The sequence below is a fragment of the Chroicocephalus ridibundus genome, chromosome 1, assembly GCF_963924245.1.
Source record: "Chroicocephalus ridibundus chromosome 1, bChrRid1.1, whole genome shotgun sequence".
Taxonomy (NCBI): domain Eukaryota; kingdom Metazoa; phylum Chordata; class Aves; order Charadriiformes; family Laridae; genus Chroicocephalus; species Chroicocephalus ridibundus.
Window position 1 is genome coordinate 34,148,078 of NC_086284.1, and position 8,755 is coordinate 34,156,832.

Genomic DNA, 8,755 nt, shown 5'->3' on the forward strand with positions numbered 1-8,755 from the left:
TTGTGCTTTTTAACTGTGTAGGAAGGATTTAGAAACTTCGGTTGACAGATCTCTGTAGTCCCTTGAAACTCTTCCATCTCACGGTAATGGTATGTTTTTTCCTTTCACTAAAACTTCTCCTTCCCAATATGCTTTGAAGCATTTTAGCTACTTACTTTTACCCCCAAGATTAAAGCAGTGTTAATTTTACCCTTCTCCAGCTCCGCTCAGTCAAGCAGTGGCACTTCAGAGACTGAGGCAAAGTCCCGTGACTTTAAAAATTCAGTTCCATCTTTGTACCATGACAGCAGATGTAGCTCAAAAAGACAACTGTCATTAAAAGAGAAGTTTGGTCTTCTGTCTGTAGGGCCACGGATTTAATGAAGCTTTCTCCAACACGATCTTTGACAATTCTTCAATTGTCAGACCATAATTTTCAAATTATCTCCTATAACAACATAATGCATTGGAGGAGGGTTAAATCTAAGTCCATTTGGTCTTCTTGGTTCTTATGCCAGACATCAATCGCATGTGTGATGGTCTACTAATAAGCTGTTAGGCAGTGCAGTTTCTTTTTTGCTCTTGCTACTCCCCCTTTTTGTGCGCTGTTTGTTCCCACTAGTAAGACAAGAACAAAGAATTGAACTTTGCACTTGGAGTGAGGTGTCCTGTGCCGTCGCTCCTATTTCCTGCAGACTTTGATCTTGGTGCCTCGAGACTGCCTTTACCCAATCCCTCACAAGTTATGTCTCCAGTACAACAGAATATCTTGCTCTAGTCACCTCCACTGAGCCATGAGAATGAAGATACCAATCACGCAGTATCTTTTTTGGAGCATTTTGTGTTCAGATCTCCCCCGGCACAGGGGACTGAGCTCGTGGAAGGTCAGGATTTGAGACTTTGAATATAATGGGAGACAGAATAAGTTTGGTCGGAATGTGATAGCCTATGTTGCGGGCAAGATGTGTTTTTGCATTTAGTATGAGGGCCAGAGGTTTTGTGATCCACCAAAATATGCTGCTATACTGGGATTGCATGTAATACAGCCGTGTATAAAAGGCAGGCTGTGACCATTCAGATGCAATGTGGAACATTTTGTCTTAGTGCATTTTCATAAAACAAGGTGTAACACTAACTTTTCATTGACGGTCAGATCGCTTGGTCATTTACATTGAATTTGTCATCTACACATGAAAGAAACTTCAGCACGAGACCCTGTGACTGCAAGATGGCACCAGTTTCTAGTTTTTCTCCCAGACTCTCTACCTCTGGAAAATATGCTTTGGCAATATAGCTTCTATTTTGAACAAAAAATGAAGCTATTTGAATTGTCTAACCCTGCATCCCTCAGAATCAGTAAGACTTGTGATTGGCAGAGTTTATTCCATAATTTTGTGTTCAGATTTCAGTTGTGCAGCTCTGAAATCATATTTTAATTCCATGTCAGATCCACCACTCCGTAGGTAAACCACAGTACTGGTATATACTACTCTGCAGCAAAGTGCTCTTCTCGATGATGTATGACTCTAGAGAAGTCCATATAATATATGAAAGGGAAAATAATTATGCCTCTCATTGATTTACAAGTATAACACCTTCACCTACATCTGTACTCCAGATAGGAGAAACATGCGAAAAGGAAAAAGCTCAGTATGATCAATTTTAATGTGAAGAAGATAGAGGTCTCCAGTGAGGCACTGAATATATGAAATAAAAGCTGATAAATGTCTGTTGAGGACTATTTCTAGTGAACCTCACTAACCCTAATATTTATTCAGCAGGTTGATCTTCTGGAGTCCCACGGAGAAGTGCCTGTTTCTCTGCCCCTAGGAGCCAGAGTCAGAGTACAAGTCAGAAAATGTATTTCAGGTGATCATCTTTAATCACACATTTTATCAGCATTCTAGCTGTCTCTTCCAGAAGTGACTGCAATGTCATCTTTATTCCCCTACATTTTAAGGAAAATGATTTGATTTTAAGGGTTTCTCTAGTGACTTTGTATCGCAACTAAAGCAACTAACACCACATGAGGAAAAACTTTGATCACAATCATTAAATGATTTGTTAAATAGACACATTTGACCCCTCATTTTTCTGCCCTAGTTTGAAGACAACAAGCAGTAGCGACCTTGAACATGACGTAAATGGTACGGAATAAGGGGTGGCATGTCCTGGTTTGAGGTAAAACAGAACTTGTTTTCTTCTCAGTAATTTTACTTTTCAGTTAAGCCTCTTCTAACTCTCTGAAATTAACAGCAACTTCTTCAGAGAGTCTCCGCTTCCATAGTGATAAGGTCTGATGTTTATAGTGAATACCAAGGCATGGTATGCAGAGAGGCTCCTGCTTATACTTAGTGCTATAACAGCCAAGGTCAGCTCACTTTGTTATAGAATCATAGAATCTTCATGGTTGGAAAGGACCTTTGAGATCATCGAGTCCAACCAAACAACCTACAGTCTCTGCCACTAGAGCATGCCCTGAAGTGCCACATCTAGACGTTTCTTAAACACCTCTAGGGATGGTGACTCAACCACCTCCCTGGGCAGGCTGTTCCAGTGCCTGACCACTCTTTCAGTAAAGTAATTCTTCCTGGTGTCTAATCTAAACCTCCCCTGCCGCAACTTCAGACCATTTCCTCTGGTCCTGTCATTATTCACCTGGGAGAAGAGGCCAACCCCCACCTCTCTCCAACCCCCTTTCAGGTAGTTGTAGAGGGCAATGAGGTCTCCCCTCAGCCTCCTCTTCTCCAAACTAAACATGCCCAGCTCCCTCAGCCTCTCCTCAGTCTCCAGACCCCAAATAACCCCAAATGGGTTATTTGCCCCATTGGAGGGTCAGAAGCGGAAGAGCATAGAGGGGTCGCACCTGTGGGGAGGAGGGGACAGGAGAGGTGACCTAAAACTGACCAACTGGGTATTCCGTCCCATCTGAATCATGCTTGGTATAAAAGGTGAGGGATCAAAGAGATCAGGCTCTTTCTTCAATGGCTGGTGTCCAAGGAGGACTCTGTCTTTTCATCTGCTTTTGATCCCAATACGTGTGTTCCTGAATCCAGATCTGGAATCCAGTTCCTGTCAGTCACTGAGTCCAGTCTGGGACTTTCCTAGTGCCTGCTGGTGATGTGATTGTCATCCTGGGAGCTCGTAACTGGTTTCGTATATATTGTATGTATTTCATTATTTTCTTATTAATATTATTATATTTTTATTATTATTTTATTATTAATATTTCATTAGTTTAGTTTCTTTTCAACTCATAAGTCTCTCTCTCTCATTTTCACTCTTCTCCTCTGAAGGGAGACGCTCTCCCTTCTCTGAAGGGGACAGAGGTAAAAGAAAGCATCTGTCATTTGTTTTAGTGGCCAGCCCAGCCAAAACCACATCTTAATTTCCATTTTACTATCCCCATAGTTATAAAATAAAAGGTTACAAAATGTAGCCATCTAACCTTCCCTTTTACATTGATGAAAATGGTGATTCTGAGGCTTCATTTGGCTCCACACTTGAATTTTGCTTCAAATGGCAAACTTACTTCATAATTAGCAGCACTTCAAAAAACCATCACCTTTATGATTGCAAACTAGGTGCTACATTCCCCATAGAAGTGGATGTTAATTAGGAGAACTTTTAACCTCCCAATTACACAAAATCAAAGTTTACAGACGTGCTGGAGGAAATATGCCTACATGAGAAGATACTGATTAACACAAACTCTCTGCCAAGCACTTTTTAATCTTTTATTCATTATTTGCAGGACGCTGGTAAATCTGACCTTAGAGTTTTCCCTTTACTTTCCAGGGGAAAAAGCAGACTTTTCCTCTGTATTTCTCACAGAGCTTGAGAATAATACTGAATTTTTCTCACTTGAGTCATATCATTCTTTGAGGATGCTAAAAAAAGAAGGAAATTCTGATTGCTAGTGTTGACACATGCCTACAAGTGATCCTACAAGATTTTTTCATGGATTTAAGGTTAATAATGAATGGTTCAAATGTAACAATCACGATTTCTTACACCTCAACTGTGGTGCCTGAGGGGAGGAAGGGACACATCCTTGTGTCCAGCCCATTCTTCACCTCCCCTTCTTCTCTTTTGTGCTGCAAAACTGTTGGCAGTTGTTTCTCTTTAGATCACCCTCTGCTCATATTTTGCTGTTTGCACTAACTTCTCTCTTTCCACCCTTCATCCAGAGCTGCTGCTGTAACACTTCTCAGGCAACATGAAATTGTGAAAAATGGATTCATGCTGTTTTGCACCTTTCAGCAGAGTTTTTAAACAACAGAAAATCAAAACAAAACCTCTTTTTCAGGAGAAAAAGAGCTAAGTAAACTAATTAAATTTCTTCTTGTCTTGTCTTTTTGTTGCTCATGCAGGTTCCTTCTCTTCTCTTTAGCTCCCTCTCTTGAATTTCTCCTTTCTATCTGTACTACCTTATATTTAAAACTTAGGAAGACAAATTACCCAAGCTGTTGGGCTTGTTCATGGTGATGACTTTGCCAAAACAAACTTTTTTTCAGTCCTTTCAGAATATAAATGAGTCAAACCATATTTCAAGGCCTGGCCAAGAGCCAGCAGAATGTTTATAAGAAAGTAGTCAGATAGATCCTCTCTTTTAAGTAAACTCCAGTAAAAGAGAAATTTGGAAAACAGGTACCTCCAGCAGCATCTCTGTCATCCTGCCTGAGATGATTTCCTTATGGCATTCCCTCCCTAGAGACTCACAGACAGAAGACCTCCCTCTCCAAACCCTTCCAGGCAGAAATACTAAAAAAGCATTTCTTGCCCCATGATGATATTGTGTTAATCATTGTACGGTGATGAACTATGACAGACATAAGCATTTTGTCATAGTCCATTACTACGTTGTAATATTTTTGACCTATTCTTAGGCTTCCTCATGCTACTGACGCATTTTATTATAAACTCTTTCTTTTTTAAAACTCATACTGTGGTTCTGGACTGTATCATGATCAGAGACACAGTCTCTGTCTTCTTTGTAATAAAATCCTTTGAACAGAGCGGAGAGATGTGACAAGCCACAGCTTCTTATAGACAAATAGGAGATCCTGTTGGGTGGAATGAGACCTGTACACCGTGCTCTCATTATTTTTGGTTTTCTCATGCAAAATTAAAATTTATTATAAATTGTACACATTTGGCATCAAGAAAAAAATCTAGAAATTTGGCTTTCCTACTGCTTCTCTGAACTGCTGAGTGATTAGCTTTTCCTGTGGTGGTGAAAATAATGTGTGAAAACCTGCTTAAATTTCTCAGGGAAATCCCTGTGCTGTTGAAGGAATCAGAGGGACCCTCTACTATCAAAAGAGCAAGCCATAAGCTCTCCAAGCAAGAAAAAAACTCTTTCCAAAGGTAAAAGGAAAGCACCACAGTGCTTACTAGAGAGAGGAAAGTGCTGCGAGTTTGCTCGCAGTAATTTTGATCCACCTAAATTGCAGTCAGTGAATAAATCACGTTGAAACCTTCTGCTGTGGCTGACTGCAACAAAAAGGACTGAGGAATGAGTATCCAGCATGTCTCCTGAAAACAGCACAACCATCACAGAGGGTCCCTGTCCCAGCTCTCAGTATCTGAGAAAAAAAAAAGCGTTATCTCTGGGCACCCTTAGCAGGTAGAGTCCCTCCGCTCACAAGCATTTGAAGCTTTCTGCAAAACAAGTAAAAGATAGCACAGTCGGAAACTAAGGAAAATGCAACAGAACATGCTGTGTAAAACAGCAATTATATCCTGATCCTTTGAGGATGCTTAGCAGAAAAGCATCTCATGCCTTCCTCCTCTGTCCTAAGGATGTCTATGAGATAATGGCCCGTGAGCTGTTTGTGTTATCCCTTCACTTGTGGCTTGGATCAATAGTAGCAGCTGTCCACATCCCTCTGAAGGGCTGAGCTAGGATCTACAGATCCTTTTCCCTGGTCCAGCATGGAAACACCACCTTGAAAACACTTCAGCAATTCACATTTCTTAATTTAAAGGTTATCTAGCTCTTCTGCAGTGAGCTGCATCCCCCCAACACCACCTCTTCAGAGAAGGTCTGTAACTGCTAATTGTTGCCACAGAATAAAAAATCTCTGTCCTTCTGGGCATTCGTTATGCCTCTGAAATGTAACGGTGACTAGACAGATTGTGAGTACGGAGCCTCAGCTGAAAAAACTCTGGACAGTAGTTCTCTTTTGATCATGTGGGGAAGTACCACAGTGCTTGTAAACCAAACATTCAATTGGCATTGTCATCCACAATGCCCGTAATTAACTCACTGGCTAATTTGTTATAAGCTTAGCTGCAACTAATGGATGCAAGATGAAACTTGTCCTTGTTAAATAATCGGCTGGTCTTTGATACGCTTCCTTCTTGCACAGAATCTGAATCATTTTACAGTAACGCCTATGTATATAAATTCCTGAAAGGACAAAAATGAGGTGTTACACACACAGATATTCCCACTTTTCATAATCTTGGATGTGTTTCTACTACATCTCAATTTTCAAGTTATATCTATTATTGAATGTTACGGATCCTCTTTTCCTATTCCAGTGGAAAATTCTGAATGGATTTGAAACACAGAAAACACAGAAAGGCAATTCAGTCATGAACAACCCAGAATTTGGCTCCTCTTATGAAACAGCACAAATGGGTACCAATATGATTTATAGAGGCGCAACTAGGTCAGTAATATTCAGGGACAGGAAGGGGCAAGACTTTCTAAACTTACCCAAAGAGGCTCTTGATCCCATTTTTCACAGTATGACATTTCTCGGAGTATTTACTTCCTCCTTTTTGCTGTCCCCTCCACCAAATAAATTTTACAATCAGCTAAATAATTAGAGCCATACCAGCAATCTCCCTTCTGCCCAAGGCTAGTGGGGATCCAAGGGAGGGCAGGGTGGGTTCTACCAGCATGATTCCCAGCAGTGTATGGAGCCCATGGTTGTTTCAGATGAGTTCAGGAAACACTAGTTGTCAGAGTCTTGCATCCCATTGCAACAGCCAGGCGTAAGAAGTTTTCTCTTTAAATACCACTTGCGTGCTTTACAAATTAATTAACAGAGGAGCCTGCTTGCACTTCGTTTGTTCGCTTCTTTATGTAAGTGACCTTAGAGGGTTGCATAACCCAATACAACACTGTGATTCACTGCAATGCTCTACCATATTTAGTCTTATTAGCAGCTATTTGAGAAACGCTGCTGCTCACTCTGGAGAGACATCATTTATAGTGCTATATAAAGGTCTCTATATTTTTCCCTCATGAAAAGGATTACTGCAGCATTCTTATCTGTAATGCAATCCAGAATAGGAAACACTCATTGATTTTTGAGGAGGCGTTTTCAATATGGTGACCTGTTCCATGCTTTCATCTGAAGTGTTAATTATAGCACAAAATACTAGGATGGGAGGTGTGTGTTGTAGAGGAAAAACCAAATACATATTTTTTCTTGGCATTTACTGGGAAAAAGCCTTGCTCATTTTCTAAATGTTAACGAACAGCATACACAAGAAGAATCAGTGCATTTCTTCACAGAGTTTAAATATCTGCCACACTTATACCAATTGCAATGACAGTATTCTGAAAAACACGGTGAGGGCTGAATTTTCACTCCTAACGTTAGCTCTTTTAGTGGAGAGGAACAACCAGAAGACAGATCTGCACTGCATGAGGATTTTAAAATTAAAATCAAGGAATAGATCCCTTGTCTCCTTGATCTCCTGCACTATGGCGTGACTGTCATTTTCTCGATTTTGACAGAGCTACGCCCAGTCTTGTCAGCGCAAGTGGCAGAGGAGAAGCAAGGCTGGTGCTAGTATTAGCTATTTGCCAGAAAAGCCATAATTTTTGCAGCTTTAACCTGTGCATTTCATAATTCCTTCTGCCTCCCAAAACACGAGAGAATTAAATTCACCAGTCTTGACATGTTACCAATTTTAATAGGAAATAATTTTGTTGGGAAGAGTAAACCTTTCGTTCTGTTCAATCTGGATTTTTTTACCCCCACCTTCTCCCTGGGTCTGGGGAATGTTCGTTTCCTACTCCCTCAAAGCAAGCCTCTACCAGGCTCTACAGATTTCATCAGAAACAATGCCATTTTCAATCTGGGAAATGTTAGGAAAATCCTGAGATGTGAACAGCAAATTTCATATAGAATCTATAATCACAGAAACATAGAAAAGTTTGGGTTGGAAGGGACCTCTAAAGGTCATCTAGTCCAACCTCCCATGCAATGAGCAGGGACATCTTCAGCTACATCAGGCTGCTCAGAGCCCCATCCAACCTGACCTTGGAAGTTTCCAGGGATGGGGCATCTACCACCTCTCTGGGCAACCTGTGCCAATGTTTCACCACCCTCATTGTAAAAAATTTCTTCCTTCTATCTAGTCTAAATCTTCTGTCTATTAGTTTAAAGCCATTACCCCTTGTTCTATTGCAACTGTCCCTGCTAAAAATTTTGTCCCCGTTTTTCCTGTAGGCCCCCTTTAAGTACTGAAAGTCTGCAATAAAGGTCTCCCTGGAGCCTTCTCTTCTCCAGGCTGAACAACTCTCCCAGCCTGTCCTCACAGGAGAGCTGCTCCAGCCCTCTGATCATTTTTGTGACCCTCCTCTGGACCCACTCCAACAGTCTTTCCTGTGCTGAGGACCCTGGAGCTGGACACAGTACTCCAGGTGGGGTCTCACCAGAGCAGAGTAGAGGGGGAGAATCACCCTCAACCTGCTGGCCACCCTTCTTTTGATGCAGCCCAGGGTACAGTTGGCCTTCTGGCCTGTGCG